A 16,863-nucleotide genomic window follows, 5' to 3' on the forward strand; every position below is an offset into this window, starting at 1 on the left:
TCCCCAAAGCTCCGATTAAAGAAGGAGACTTGGGCCAAAGATCTCTTCATCCTCTGCCAGGCTGCTCCTCTGACACATTTTCATAAGACTTTCTCTACAGTGTCCTGGACTAGGTTCATCCTAGTAAGCTCCTTGAGGGCAGGGTCTGTGTTTCTACTTCTATTTGTGTTCCCAGAACTTAGCATAATAATTTGCACATATTAAGAGTTTAATAAATGCTGGCTAATTGATCTATAACTGAATCTTTTTTTTCTCTTTAAAATCAGGGATTTTTAAAATAAAATAAAATAAAATGAGGGAATTGGACTTATTTACCTCTAAGGTTTCTTCCTATGACAAATTAAGACCTAATGGTGCAAGAGAAGGGGATAGGAAGCAGGGACTTATATAAGAAATGAATCCTTAATTCTAAAGGGAAAAAGTGCAAAAGTTAGCTCACTATACCAATAAAACACCTTACTTCTCTTCTCCCACTTGTAAAAGGGGCTGGAGAATGGTTTTCTTCCTTATTTGATAGTAGCCCTTGAATGTCTATGTCATTTTTAATTCCCAAAATGCTGTCATGCTACATTTAATTTTATTCTCAAACACTCCTTTGTTGAGAAATAACTAAGGGTAGTATTGATTGAAGCTGAGACCCCAGAGATCAGAACTAGGAGCAGAGTCAAAGTTGCAAAGACATGGAATTACTCTGGATGTAAGGAAATAATCCCCAACATTTAAGCTATCTAAAAAATGAAATGGGCTCTCTCCAGGGAGTGGACTCCCTCTCCAGGGTTCTTTACACAGAAGATGGATGTTGGAATATAGATTCTTGTAAGGTAGAAGCTGGATAAATGGCCCCTGAGGTCCCTTCAGCTTTTGGGATTCTACAGTTCTCTGTAAGGTGTGTAAGATGATTTGTTTGAGATCATCCAGTTTAGACTGGTACCCAGAAAGGTCAAGGATATGAGGAACACTGGTTCTCACCTACCCGCAATACTTTGTAAACCTTGAAGTGCTAGAAAAATGTAATTTGTTAGCCCTTTAAGATTTACAAAATTCCTTTCTAAAAACGATTTTGGGAGGTAAATACTGCAATGATTATTGTCCCCATTTTGCAGAAGAAAAATAAATGAGACTAATAGTTTAAGTCAATTTCTCATCATCATACAGCTGTCAGAGTTTAAGTCAATTGTCCATCGTCATACAGTCATATCAGAGTTCAGGACACCTGATTCCTTTAGGTTACTGGGCACAGAAGAAACCCTTCTGTTTATCCTCAGGGCAGACAGGTATGTGATGTGCTCTTAGAGTGCTGTGTTGTTTTTTTTTTTTTTTTTAATTTAAAAATCAACAGCTAAGATAGAGCTGATTCCAAATGAAGGGAAACCAGGGCATGGACTCTTCTTGGAGGCTAAGAAGAACCTGTAGAGCAAGTTTTACTTGAGTGACAATATTCCCTAGAGGGAGGGGAGCAGGCCATCCCTAATGGAAAACGCTGAGATCGCTGTTGCTATGTGGTTTCCTGCCCAGGTTGTGTGTGTGAGAGAGAGAGAGAGAAAAAAAGACATTCAAGATATCTGGACAGAGAATAAATCCTAGCAACAGTACTGGTAGCCCTGGATACCAACCATGTGAGTGTTAGGGGATAGATGGTATTTAGAAGGTTCCTAAAGCCCCTTCCAGCTTTAAAACTTTCTGATTGATTTTGGAAAACACACTAGATAAACAAGATGTATAAGCAAAGGAATACAACAGTCCAAAGCAAAGAAACACCATGTAGGTTGAACTTACAAACACATATCAGGGAAAGGACTGTTCTTGTTCATTTATTTCAGGGGTGTCCAATTCTTTGTGACCCCATTCAGGATTTTGGCAGTGATACTGGATTGATTTTCCATTTCCTTCTCCAGCACATATGACGGATAAAGAAACTGAGGCAGACAGAGTGACATGACTTGCCCAAAGTCACCCATTTAGTAAGTGTCTAGGGTCAAATTTGAACCCAAAATGAGGTTTCCTGACTCCCTGACTAGCATTCTATTTACTGAGCCATATAGTTGTGCCAGTTTAGGACTGACTTCAACAAAAACTTCTGGAAAAACTGGAAAGTAGCTTAGTGGAAAATAGCATATGGTACCATGGAAACAGACATAGTGAGTTCAACAATGTAAATGGAAAGAATAACAAAAGCAAAAATTAAAACTGATTGTTGTAAGATTATATAATGATCAAGCTTGGCCATAATAATAATAATAATAACAATACTAACTAACATTTATATAATATATACTATGTGTCAGGCACTATGCTAAGTGCTTTATAATTACCTCATGTGTGTAGTGCTATTATTATTCCCATTTTACAGATGAGGAAAAATGAAGCAGACAAAAGTTAGGTTACTTGATGGTCACATAGTTAGTAAAATGTCCAGCCAAAAAGGCTGGATTTGAACTCAGAGCTTCCTGATTCCAGGTTTCATTTTCTATACACAGTGCTGCCTATTTGACCCAAAGAGGAGATATGAGAATGCACCTCCCTTACTTGTTTGCAGAGGTGGAGAACTACAAGAGTAAAAAAACTATATATAATAGCAGTATTAATATAACAATACATGTAATATAATATGGTGATTCATTCTGTTAAATGATTTTTCCCTTCTCTTTTTATTCTTTCTTACAAAGAAAGGTTCTCCAGTAATATATAAAAAAATAAAGGTGATATAAAAAAGGAATCAATAAAATATATATTTTTAAAATAATTACTCTGGAGAATAGAAGCCTGGGAAATTTTACATGAACTAATATAAAGGGAAGTATTCAAGAACACAGAAAAATCACATGTACAGTAATATATACAATGATTACCCAAAAAACAGAACACCATCAACATTAACATTGAACTGCTGTGAAATTATGACCCAGTTTGCCCCCAAAGAAGACATATGAGAACACACCTCCAAACCTTTGAAGAGGTATGAGACTATGAGATGGAATACTTCATATATTATTGGACTTGGTTTCACTATAGGCTGATTTCATTAAATTGTTTTTGTTTTTCTCTTTTGTTATTTTTTAAATAAAAATATAAAGGATGGCTCTTTGGTAGAGGGAAATATATATTGAGAAATTAAGATGATCTAGAAACAAAAACAAAAAAAAATCAGAAAGCTGAATAAGACCATTCCATGATGATAAGGAAAGAATTTAAAGATCCTTTCATCTTAATTTCTCATTTTATAGACATTTAGGGAACTGAGATGCAGCTTACATGACTTACTTACCCCCAATCCCTCACAAAGGGCATGAGGCGGAGTGTTGATTTGTCCTGACTCCAAATCCCACATTCTTTTCAGCATCATATGCTCTCCTGTCTCTCAAAGGTCTCTTTTAGTTTTTAACATTTTTGAAATCAATAAACATGGCTTTATAACCTTTGTTCTCCTCAAGTCCCCCAAACCATTTTCTTTATGAAGATGACTTTGCCTCCTACTTTACTGAGTAAAATCAAGGCCATTTTTGGCCAGCTCCCTTCCTTTCTTTTATCCCACCACCTCCCATGATTTTTACAACCTCACTCATCCTCTTCTGTTTTGGTGCAGTCTTCTTGGAAGGGTGGTTCCTCTTCTTGCCAAGGCAAATCACTTGTGCCCTCAATCCCATGTCCTCCTGTTTCCCCCAAGAAATTACTTTCTCAGACATTCCCTCTTCCTCTCTTTCCTTCAAGGCTCTGCTTATCGGCTTCTTTCCCAACAGCTATAGACATACTCAGATCTCCCCCATCCTTAAAAACAAAAATCGATCACCTGCCCCTCCTATACTCTCAAGCAGTCTTCCTATAGGCTTCTTCCTTTTCCTGCAAACTTCTCTGAAGTTATTCACATTGGTTGCCTCTACTTCCCCAATCTGACTCATTGCTCAATTTTGTGCAGTCTAACTTGCGGTCCCACCATTCCACTAAAGCTATTTTCTTGAAAGTTACCAATTATCAGTGATCTAACTGTTAAATTTTTCCTTTTCTCTTTTGTGGTTGTTTTTCAATCGTGTTTGACTTTTCATCAATCCATTTGGGGTTTTCTTGTTAGATATAACTGGGGTGTTTTGCCATTTCCTTCTCCAGCTCATTTTACAGATGAGAAAACTGAGGCAAACAGGGAAAAGGGACTTTCCCAGAGCCACAAAGCTAGTAAGCATCTGAGGTCAGATTTGAACTCATGAAGATGATTCTTCCTCACTCCAAGCCTACCTATTTGCCTCTCCTTTGTCTTCTCTGCAATTTTTGGCACATAGGTCTCTTGACTTGAATGACACTACTTTCTAGTTCTGTTTCTCATTCTCCATCTATTATCCTTTAATCCTGAATATCCCCAGAACTATCCTGTGCTCTGTTCCCTGACTTATCTTGGTGATTTCCTATTATTCTCTTGAGTTCAATGAATATTTCTAAGAGTCCAAAAATGATGGCCACAGAGCCAAATCCAATCTCTTTACTATTTTTATAAGAATGATTTTATATTTTTAAATACAATAAAATATATATTTTTAAATGAAAGAACCATTCTTATCTTAAGGACCTATGTATTCAGCCTATATATTTAGATTAAAATGTATTTAAACCATGCCCAAAGTTTGGTCATAGTTTGCAGATCTAGATGCAGATCTAGATGATTCCCAAATATCCAGTTTTATTCTCTTTTCTAAAAACCACTCTTATACCAGTAGCTGCTAGTTAATTCACCTCCACTTAGATGTTCTATCTGTGTCTCAAACTCAACAAGTTTCCAAACTAAATAACCTAATCTGTTTGCCCCTAAATCTGACATTTTTCCTATTGATTATACCACTATCTTTTTCTGTCTTCTCGATTTAGAACATCAATCTCAACTCTTCATTCTTCCTTGATTCCGTTTATTGCCAAATCTAATTCATTCTACTTCCACAGTATCACTCCCTTTCTTTCTACTTGTATGGCCAATACCTTACTTCAGACCCTCCTCACTTCTCTATGGATTATTGGGTTTTTTTTTAAATAGGAACAACAAAAAACCTTACTTTTAGTCTCTCCCCCTTTCCAATTGATCCTCCACATAGCTGCCAAAATAGTCTTTTTAAAGTACATTCCTGACCATGACACTCCCTTATTCAATGCTTTCAGTGCTTCTGTAGCATAAAATATCAACTCAATTTGGCATTTATTTGGCTTTGATTTTCCTTTCCAATTTATTTCATATCATTTCCCTTCATATATGTGATATAGTCTATCTGACCTACTAACTGTCCCATTAACTCATCAATCTATCATATGCCTCAATGTATTTTTGCCAGAAGTCCCTCATCACTGGAACACACTTAGTGTTATCGTTCAGAATCTACATTTCCTTCTAGGTCAGGTACTATCTCTGGGAAACTTTTCCTAATACTTGACACCTTGCATCCCCTTTCTTTTCTGCCCATGGTTACTATTCTCTCTCTCCTCAAATTATCTTGTATTAATTGATCAGTGTACATAGATAAGGTAAGATCTGTATGATCAGAGATTGATTCATTTTTGTTGTTGTATCCAAATGTCTGAGTCAAAGCTTCTTAAACTTTTTCTATTTGCGATCCCTTTTTGCCCAAGAAAGTTTTATGTGACTCTAGATATATAGGTATATAAAATGGGTATACAAATCAAACATTTACTGATAATAAATCATAATTTCATAATAAATAAAAATTTAGTTATGCAACCCCAGATGGTATCACCACCCACACTTTAAGGAGCTTTGTAATAGTCAGTAAATAACTGTTAAATGATTCAGAGTTCTAAATCTGACACTTAGTGGCTGTGTGACCTTGGTCAAATAATTTAATATCTCTTGACTTCCATTTTTCAGTAGTAAAATAGGGGGGTGTAAGGAATAACATATAGAAATCACTTTGTGGTGATAAAATGTTACATAAATGCAACTGTATCATTTACCTGCAAGAAAGATTTTGCAGGGGAATGCGGCTTGGTTATGTCTCAACCCAGGAGCTAAGGGATATTACATCATCCCTAAATTTTTCATTCTCTATTCCTTTCCTTTTAGAAGTAGGGCTCATCAGGGTCACCTGTGAGATTAAGCACCAGAGTGGAGCTAAGTGGCAAAATAATTTAGGATCAAGCTACAGAAATCAAAAGCACCCAGTTATCTCAATTATTCAGGATAGTAAAGGAAAATGATATCATAGAGGAATAAGACCCCAGTCTATGAACCAAGGATCCCCTGGGAAACTCTGGCATTATTGAAACAAATCTTTAAACATATGTGCATGTGTTATATATATATATATATATATATATATATATATATATATAACATTGCATATAAACAAAAATTTTGTATATAAAATATATATTATATCTATGTACTACATATTATATTATATATACACTCTTACACATGTATACACACACACATATATATACATTATATATGTATACATATATCAAGCATTGTCATTTTTATTTTTATTCAACTAGACCTTCCATAGACTGAATAAATCTCTCACACATTTAATTTCCAAAATATGTTTAGATCCTCTTATAAAGAATAACATATAAATGTATCAGCAAGCACTGCTGAGTTCTTGATAGCTTTGTGTCATCATGTATTTTACTCATTCAAGCTCTGGCAGGTCTTCCCAAGCTGGAGAGGTTTCAAGTATGAGTGTGATGACAGAGTATGTTTGTCATCCAAAGAAGGACCAGTCTAGTGAGTTTCAGAGAGGTTTATCACCAGTAATATCCACAAAGAATGATTAATTTTGTGGGTTCCTTTTTACAACTTGCTACATTACTGGTTACTTTTTCAATTTTTTTCATTGTATCACTAGAATTCTCTAAGTAACCTATCTATTTTCTACAAATAGTCATAATCTACTTCCTTTCAGTTTAGACTTATTCCCTCAATTTCTTTTTCTTGTCATTGCTATAAATAACATTTCTAGAACTATAGTATATCAAAATAGAGGAAACAGACATCCTTGCTTTTCCCTTATCTTACTAGAAAGGCTTTTAATGTTTTTCTGATAAAAATAAAAATAATACTCTTAGTTCCAGGTGTTATTTATGATATTGAGGAAAAGTACATTTTTTCTTATATGTTTTTACTATTTTTAAAGGGATTTTTGTAGTCTACAGAATCTTCATGATCTTCTATTAAGTCAGGATTTGCACTTGTTTGAACTGATGAAATACTAAGTCATTGAAGCATTTAATCAATCAATAGATACTTCTGGTACAACTACTATCTTGTTGGGATGTCTTCACATCTTAAAAATATTGGGAATTACAGTATTATAGGATTATTAGCCCACAACTAATATTGAATTCTGTCTTAATCATTGTTCCATTGGACCTTTGAATTTTTAAAAAAGTATTTATTGAAATCTTTTATTTTTACATTATCTACATTTTTTAATATAGCATTATCTTCCTCTAACAAAACAGTTTAGCAAAACAACCATTACAATGAAAAAAAAATCTGACATTATATACAATGTCCTATTTCCACAATCTCCCACCTGGCTTGCTTTTTAAATAAAAATAACTCTGGGAGGTCTTCTCATCTATGGAGGCAGGAAACTATGCTAAAGAAATAAAATGCACTACCCTGGAGAATTATCCACACTCCCTTCAATCCCACTTGTACTCCTGAGTAATCAAGAGCTAGCCAAGTTCAGTATAAATTCACAGATTGTGGCAAGGAAGAATGCAATAAGAAGTCTAGCTGAAGTGTGGGTAGGTGAGGAATAAAGGGGAAAAGGAAGGAAGAAAAATTAATGCTAACTCACATTTAGATGGCAAAGTACTTATCTCACAACCATGTTGTAAGATAATACAACGGATGTTATATTGTGTTACAGATGAGGAAATTAAGCCTTAGATAAAATGGACTGCCCATAGTTTTATAACTTGAACTTAAACTTAAGTCTTTCCATTTGGGAGCCCGATATATAGCAGAAAGACCATTTGAAGTCCCACCTTCACCATCTAGCCCTCTCCTGTGACTGCAAACTGAGTCAGTAGCCATTCCAATGAAGTCACAGATCAGGCTACTCAAGAACCTTCTTTCTTGTCCAAATGCTCCTAAGATCTCCATGGTACACTTCAAGAGTGCAAATCCTCATCTGGTTTAACTATAGTGGTATCATGGAAACAATTTTTCCCCATCAGTTCTTACACATTTCAAAATCCAGTACGAAGAGTCAAATTTCACCATAGTGAAGATAATCAGGGATTATATAACCACTGCTCATTCCTTTGAGACTCAAGGATACTCACTTATCCTACCTTGATAAGATTTAAAGCTGGGTGAGGGAGACCAGGATCAAAATAATCCTCTCCTTCAAGGTGCTTACATTCTACTGGGTTTGGGGGAAAGGATAACAACATCTAGCCACAGAAGAAAATATAAGTAGATATCAACACGGAGAGGACATCAACAACCCTGTAATGGGGAAAAAGGAGCAGGAATGGTATAGAATAAGGATTTAGCCATCATTCTTTAATAAATATTTGGTTAGTTCTCCCATGACCCTAGTCTGCCCATGCTGCTCTGGATCTTGCCAGTCCCAGAAAAATGAGGATCTAGTCAATTCATGCTCACTTAAATGTTAGGACTTTATGTTAGTGGCACCCATTCAAGGAGAGTAGGGGGAAAATATAAAGTTTCCAGGGCATCTACTACATATTTGTCTAAAAGGAATTTTAGCTAGACTTTCAAGAAAACAGGCTGATAAGGGGAAATAGGTAATCCAGGAATAGGTAGGTCTGCAGAGAAAGCATAGAGTTAACTCTTCTATCAGGTTGGATTTATTGTAGATATTGCAAGATGAAATGAACAAAAATGTATACTACCTCCCTTGCTCCTCCTCCTCCACCACCAAAAAACAAAAAATAAAACCCATCACAATAATAAACTGGCTCTGCTCTAAGGATTCTTATACTAATTAAATCCAACTTTGGCCTTATGTGCCCCATGAAAAGGGTCTAGAGCTCACTGCAACACAACTTTGTCCAGTCTAGGACTCCCTCCAAGGCAACAGGAAACTGCCCTGCTCACCTTTTGTGAGTAAAGAATAGGAGAAGCATAGGTTAAAAAAAAAAAAAAAAAAAAAAAAAAAAAAAAAAAAAGCAGTAGAAATCTGAGCCCCTGGACAGTGCTTGTTGTCCAAATTCAATCAGTGAATAAATCAATCATTCAATCAGCATTATAGGCACTATGCTAAGCAGTAAATGTACTCAGAACCTGCCTCTACTCTCATGGAGCTTATATTTTAAGGGAAAGTTTTCTCCTTCATTAGAATGTGAGTACCCCAAAGCAGGGACTGTCTAATTCTTCTATTTATATTCCCAGTGTTTATAGCACAGTGCTCTGTACATACACAGTGCTTCATTCAGTTCATTCATAGTTGATGCAATAGAAAACCCAAGTTCAAATTTACCCTCAGGCTCATTCTATCAGTGTGATCCTGGCCAAATCACTTAACCCCTGCCTCATTTTCCTCAGCTAGAAAATGGACATAACAGCATCTTCTGAAATAATATTTATAAATGTCTTAGCACAGTGCCTTGTTCATAGTGGATACAATATAAATATCTAATTCCTTCCTTTTGTAAAAGTAAATACCACATATACAAAATAAATACAAGACAGTTTGGGAGGGGGCAGTGGGTTCTCAGATATAAGAATCAGTGAAGGCTTCATGTAGGTGTCCCTTGAGCTAAGCCTTAAAGAAAATGAGAGATCCCAAGAGGTAGCAGTGAAAAGGGAGTGCAATCCAGGTATGGGAACTGCGAATACAAAGCCCTGAAGATGAGCTGGCTGTGTAGGTTATGTGGCTGGATCACTGAGTATATGGAAGAGAGAATTTAAAGAAGGCTATGTTATCTAAAGATAGGGAATAAAAGGAGGCGCAAGGTTTTTCAGGTCTAATTGAACATTTGGTATGATATACTTAAAGGTGGTGTAATGGAAAGATATTGGACTTAGTGTCAGAAGCCCTGCCTGAATCTTGGCTCTTATCACTTAATGATCCATTGTGGGGAAGTCACTCATCCTCTCTAAATCTGTTTCCTCAGCTCTACTGTGGGAATAATAATACTTGCTAGTTTATCTGTGAGGAAAATGCTCTCTAAACAAAAGCACTTCATAGGTGTTAGTGGTTATTAGCTTCTTCAATTTACCCACCGCAGCCAATCAAGAGAGAAGTGTTCCTATTTCAGACTGATACCTGTAATGGCTCCCAGCACTTACCAGAAGACAACTTATTCTGTGCTTCACAGCCCCCCTTATCATCTTCTTCTGACCCTGATGGCCCAGTCTACTAAAACTGCCACTGAGGTTTCCCTTTGCATTTCCTGGAGGTCACTTGTAAATGTTGATGATAGAATCTTCTTTTAAGAACTTTATCCCTCCATCTTTTCTGAGAGTGGAGTGTACAAAATATAAACTCAACTTCTCCAACAGTCTTGATAGATAGGTAATCACCTATTGGAAGTACAGGTAGACTGTCAGGAAGCCACAGGGATTTTTATTGTTCTGGATTTACTGTAAATGTTGGAGGATACAATTGCAACTGGCACAGCAATTTCTCTTCCCTTGGGGATAATCATTCAGGCCATCAACAAGGATTATGAATCAGGAAATTTTAGTGCTCAGCATAGTGCTAGGTGCGTGAAACAAATAAGACAAATAAATAAGTAAAACATGGTACTGGGATAAAATGGAAAGGGTCCTAAAATTGCAATGAAAGGATCTAGGTTCAAAGCCTGGTTCTGCCATTGATAGTCTTTGTGACTTTGGACAAAATGCCTTACTTCTCTGAAAAAACGAGCAGATTGGATTATAGGTTAAACTATAAAGTCTATTCCAGCTCTAAATGTATAATGCCCTTCCACTATTTCCTAGGATATTAAATTAGATTATAGTCAGGGTAGCAATCATGATCTCAGACAAAACAAAAGCAAAAATAGAGCTAATTAAAAGAGATAATCAGGGAAAGTATGCTAAAAGTTACTGTTGATAATGAAATAATATAAACAATTTTATAGCAAGTTTCTTTGATTAAAAACCTAGTTTTTAAAATATACACAGAAGATAGAATTGAGTCAAATTTATAAGAATTCAAGTTATTCCCCAATTGATAAATGGTCTAAGCAGATGAATACACAGTTTTCAAAGAAATTAATCAAAGCTACCTATAGTCATATGAAAAAATGCTCTAGATTATAATTGACTAAAGAATTGCAAATTAAAACAACCCTGAGGTACTATCTCATACATACATAAAAATGACAAATGCTAGGGGAGATGAGTGGAAAATATCTTATACTGATGATTATTATAGAATAATGAACTGGCCCAACTATTCTGGAGAACAATTTGGAATCATGCTTAAGGTTATAAAGCTATAAACCCTTTGACCCAGAAATACTTTGACTAGGTCTGTACCCCCAAAGAGATTTAAAAAAGGAAAAGGATCTCAAAAACATATATATATATATATATATATATATATATATATGTTTTTGAGATCCTTTGAGATATATATATCACTGTTCTTTTTGTGTGGTAGCAAAGAACTAAAAATCAATTGAGGAATGGCTGAACAAGTTATGGCATGATTGTAATGGAAGACCATTATTCTATAAAAAATAATGAGGAAGATGGTTTCAAAAAACAAGGCAAGAACTATATGGACTGATGTCAAGTGAAGTGAAAAGAACTGAGATCTCATTGTATGCTATAACAGCAGTATTGTAATGATGATAGATTGTGAAAGACTACTCTAATCAGTACAAAATTCTAAGACAATTCTAAAGGATTCATGATATGTTATTCACCTCCAAAGAGAGAACTAGTGAATTCTGAGTGCAAATTAATGTATAATTTTCTAATTTATTTGTCACACTTAAAAAAAATACTGATACCTGTTTTGCATGATTTCACATGTCTAATTGATATCTCAGTAGGTGTGGAAGAGTGTGGGAGAGAGAAAGAGAATTTGGAATTCAAAACTAAACTAAACTAAATAAATAAATAAATTGCAACGTTAAAACAAAAATTGTAAGCTCCTTGAGAATGGGAACTATGTCTAACTTTGTATCCATCTTTCTGACTCCAGAACCTGGACTCAGAGTAGGTTTGTTTTGTTTTGTTTTATTTTTCTCCTTTTTTTTAAAGTTGTTTTTTAGTTTTTGACATTTATAAGATTTTTATTTCCATTTTTTTCTCTCTTCCTCCTCACCTCTCCCCAAGATGGTAATCAATCTCATATAGGTTATCCAGATGTAATCATATGAAACATTTCCACATTAGTCATGTTGTAAAAGAAAAATCAGAACAAAAGGGGAAAACCACTAGAAAGAAAAAAAAAAACAACAAAAATTAAAATAGTGTGCTTCAATCTGTATTCATTATTGTATTTCTGAGAAGAGCAAAGTTTATCAAAGTTGATCGATCATATAATGTTTTTGTTAGTATGTACAATGTTCTCTTGATTGATCTCACTTCACTGCATTAGTTCATGTTAGTCTTTCCAGGTGTTTCTGAAATCAGTCTGCTCATCATTTCTTATGGGCCAGTAGTATTCCATTACATTTATGTACCACAATTTGTTCAGCCATTTCCCAGTTGATGGGCATCCCCTCAATTTCCATTTTTTTGCCACCATAAAAAGAACTGTTATAAATATTTTTGTACATGTGGGTCCTTTTCCATTTTTTATGATCTCTCTGGGATACAGACCTAGAATTTCTGGGTTAAAGGGTTTTATAGTTTTACATCTTTTTGACTCTAAATAAATCTAAATTATTCTCTAAAGTGATTGGATCAGTTCACAACTCAGAGAAGGTTTGTTGAATTAAGAGGGATAGAATATTAACTGAAATCATTCAAAAGGAAAGTATTATATCTTTAAGAGTGAATAGGATATGGATAAGTGGAAAGGCAAAATGTCCCTAATATTCTTGTCTTTTTTGGTACCTTCTCAAGACTGACTTCAGAGCTACTAACCAGATGGCTTGGACTACATTATTTCAATTCCCTGAATTTCAGCAATATATACCCTTGCCTGTTCTCAAAAAAGATGGCTTGGGGCAGCTAGGTGGCACAGTGGATAAGAGCACCCTGAAGTCAGGAGAACCTGAGCTCAAATTTGACCTCAGACACTTAATACTTCCTAGCTGTGTGACCCTGGGCAAGTCATTTAACCTCAATTGCTTCAGCAAAAAAAAAAAAAAAAAAGAAAAGAAAATAAAGATGGCTTGAGGATAAAATGTAATAAGATGTGAAGAAACTGACACTAATCTGGAGAAAACCTGTCCCACAAGTACTCCTGCAAGTGGGGAAGAATGTGCAATTAGCTTTTTTTTTTTTTTTTTTCCATTTAGATGGTTCAATGAGTAGCTGAAGCCCCCAGTCAGAAAATCTTAGTTCACATCTCTTCTCAGGCACTTATTGGCTCTGTGAACCTGAGCAAGTCCCTTAATTTATCTGCCTTTCTTTACTCACTTGTAAAATGGGGATCAATAATAGTGCTTGACTCCCAGGATTTTTATGAGGATCAAATGAGAAAGTAATTGTAAAGTGCTGTGCATAGTGCCTAGCACATAAATAGGTGCTTAATAAATGCTTCTTACTTTTCCTTCCCCTTGACTTTATCAAAACTAAAGATATATTTTTTCATCAAAGATCCTATTTATGAATCTACCATAGAATTATAGGCCTTAGAACTAGAAAAGAAATCAGAGATCAGTTAGTCCAAATCCCTAATTTTTCAGGGAAGGAAACTGACATTCCCAAGATTGCTGCTGTTGTTGTTCCTCACAACTCTCAAGTGGTAAAGCTCTTCTGACTCAGACCAGGTCTTCTGATTCCAAATCCCATGTTCTCCTTATTACAGCAAGGAATAAGATCTAGGAAAGAATCACAAGGATTCTCAGGTTCTAATTCTAGTAGAAAAGCCATGCCTCCTCCAAAACTAAACAGAAAAGATCCACTGGTCTCAGTCAAAAGGAAGTGATTTAAACCAGATTCTAATACTAGTTATTTAGCCTTTTGGAGGCTCAGTTTCTTGTTTTGAAAAATGAGACAATATTTGCACTGCCTACCTCTAAAGTTATAAGGAAAATACTTTCTAGATTTTGAGGCAGTATGGGAATCAATCTTGGAACATATACTCTATATGTTCTATAACTCTAGGCAAGTGACAATCTCTCAGGGCCCTCAACAACTTTCTGAGTCTGGAAGTTGCAGAAAAGTTGCTGATGTTCCTCAGTAGAAGGGATTTCCTCACTTAAAGTTCCCTAAAATCATGAAATCACAGCTTCAGACCATTATTTTTAAATGTCAGTGAGCATTTATGAAGTATCTGAATCACTGTGCTAAGTGCTAGGAAGACAAAGTCAAAAGGTACCCCCCATTCTCAGGGGACTCTCAAGTAATACAACTATGTACAAGCAAGCTATCGAGAGGATGAATAGCAAATAATTAATGGAGGGAAGGTACTGAAATTTAGGGGGATCAGAAAAGGTGAAAGTGGAGAAGATAGGATCTTCATTATGACTTTAAGGAAGCTGGAAAAGCCAGTAGGGGAGCAGAGAAAGGGTATATCTACTCTTAAATGGGAAGGAGATTTAACAGGAACCAAGCAGAATCTGGAAAAAAACAACACTTAAGACTCAAGAATCTTCCCTACGAGCTCCCCCTCCTCTTTCCTTCTCCTTTCTGTAGCGTAAAAGGCCATTTATTTGACCAAATTTTCCCTGTCTCTCCCCAATTTAATCTGAAGTACAGAGGACAAAGAGCACCTCAAAACTAGATAGACCTAGTTGAAGTCCAGACTCTGACACATACTGGCTATGATGCTGCCCAAGTTGTGGAGAAGCTGCCATTACAGTGGCAGAAGGGTCCTTATCGTAGATTAGTGAAATCACAGATGCAGCCTCTATCTCTCTTCCCCTACCCAACTTGGAAAGGCTCAACGACTTTCATTCCATTCGATACAACTTCGCAATTTACTGGTACCGTGACTTTCTGAAAGAAACTTGACTTTTCTAAACCCTAATTTCTTTATCCGCAAAATAGAATCATAATATTTGCACATCTACCTGACAAAGCTGTTGATCTGATTAGGTGAGATAATGTGTAGAAGCATAAATAGGTCTAGTCGGCAATTATCAATTCAGCCTATCTGATCCCTACATTGTCCCTTTTCTCAAAGAAATCACAAACCCACGGATAAACAGTTGAAAATTCAATTAGTCTCTGGACTAAGGCTCTAATCAGCATTAGTTCCCCTTAGGACCAAGATTCCCTCCTCTCCAGTGTTTAGTGGGAAAATCTATCAATCTTGTGTTAGACTTTTATTGGATGTCTGAACTAAACTGAGGCAGAAAATAAGCACAAAAACATCGTCTAAGGAAAAAAAAATCAGTCATCTCTCAAGGATACAAAGCTAGGGGAAATAGGGAGGGGGATTAGCGACTGGGGGGCTGATAGAGGTTTTAAAAAAAACGAATTCAAAGAAACTGTGAAAATTCTCCCTGTTCTCCGAGAAACCCGCTGCACTGTAGGGCTCCGCAGGGAGGCAGGATGAAGGGAATGGAAAGAAGTGGGGTCCTGACAGAACTTAGATGGGATAGGTAAGTTTTGGAAAGTCTGTGCAGTGAGAACTCATAGGTTCCAAGAGCCCGTGAAGCCAGAACGGGGAGCATGGGGAGTTCAGGGCGCAGTAGAGGGAGCTCAGGTGCGTGGAAAGGGTGAGGGGGCACAGGTGGTGTACAGTTAGAAGGCGGAGAGGAAGGCACGCGAGTGGCCAGGAGAGAGATCGTGTGTGGTGGGGAGCGCCGGGCGTGTTTAGACTGCTGGAGTAGGAAGGGATCTTGGAGATCGAATATGTACCCCAGCGCTTTGTGACAGAGGAGCAAACCGAGGCCCAGAAAGCTGTAGAAAGGAGAAAGAGAGGGGGAGTACGCGGAGCCAGGCGCAAGAAGGAAGGAGAGCCGCAGCCAGCGCGGAGAGGGGCCGGGAGGAGAGGAGGGCGTCCCTGCTGCTGCTCCCTTACCTGGGCTCCGCGGGGCGCTGGGGTGGGAAGCAGAGCGACGGGCCGGAGGCCGGGGCTGCTTAGGAGTCCACACCCCTCCCCCGATCCCCGACAGCCACGGCCACAGCCTGACCTCCCCGATCCTGGACAGACTGCGCGGCACCTGGCCCAGCCCGGGCGGGCTGCTCAAGCCCGGTCCGTCTCCGCCCCCGCCGGTCGAGGGAGGAGCTGAGCCGGGGCGGGCCGGCCAGGGATGGGGAAGGTCCAGCTCTCCGTTTTTCCCGAGGCCGCTTCAGGACTGGGAGTGGGGGAGGCAAGAAGGATTGGCATTGACCTTGCGGGATACTGTCCCTATCCTGACAAGGACCCTCCAAGAGGTGATTTCCTTCCTCCCTCGGCGGTCAACCAGACTGACATGCAAGCCGCGGCTCCCACCTGCTAAGTCTCTCCTGGCCTACGGGGAATAGAGACCTACAGCTAAACTTACATCTTATTTCTTCTCCGAGACTTCCCCTGACCCCTGGAGATGGACAGAAAGAGACATGTTTAGATTGAGGTGGGGTACAGTGAAAAATGGACAAATCTTGGGATGAGGGGAACTGGATTTAAATTCCACCCACACACCCACATTACTTGAGACAACTCTCAACTTTGCTGTTCAGCCGTTTTTCATTTGTGTGCGGCTCTTCATTATCCCTTTTGGGGCTTCCTGACAAAGACACTGGAACAGTTTGTTTGTTTTTTTAAGTAATAATTTTTAGTGTTTTGTTTTGTTTTTAAAAGAGTATTGAATGAGATGGTCTCTGAA

General features: G+C 37.4%; 1 protein-coding gene across 1 annotated transcript in view; it reads right to left on the reverse strand.

Moving 5' to 3' along the window:
- PAQR5 (progestin and adipoQ receptor family member 5) overlaps positions 1–16,237 on the reverse strand; it is a 76,459-nt gene extending 60,222 nt beyond the window's left edge. Inside the window, exon 1 of the mRNA XM_003755687.3 lies at positions 16,077–16,237. The gene's annotated coding sequence lies outside the window, so the exon portion shown is untranslated. The remainder of the gene's footprint in view (positions 1–16,076) is intronic.
- Between the last annotated feature and the right edge of the window lie 626 nt (positions 16,238–16,863).

The sequence above is a fragment of the Sarcophilus harrisii genome, chromosome 2 (genome assembly GCF_902635505.1).
Source record: "Sarcophilus harrisii chromosome 2, mSarHar1.11, whole genome shotgun sequence".
Taxonomy (NCBI): Eukaryota; Metazoa; Chordata; class Mammalia; order Dasyuromorphia; family Dasyuridae; genus Sarcophilus; species Sarcophilus harrisii.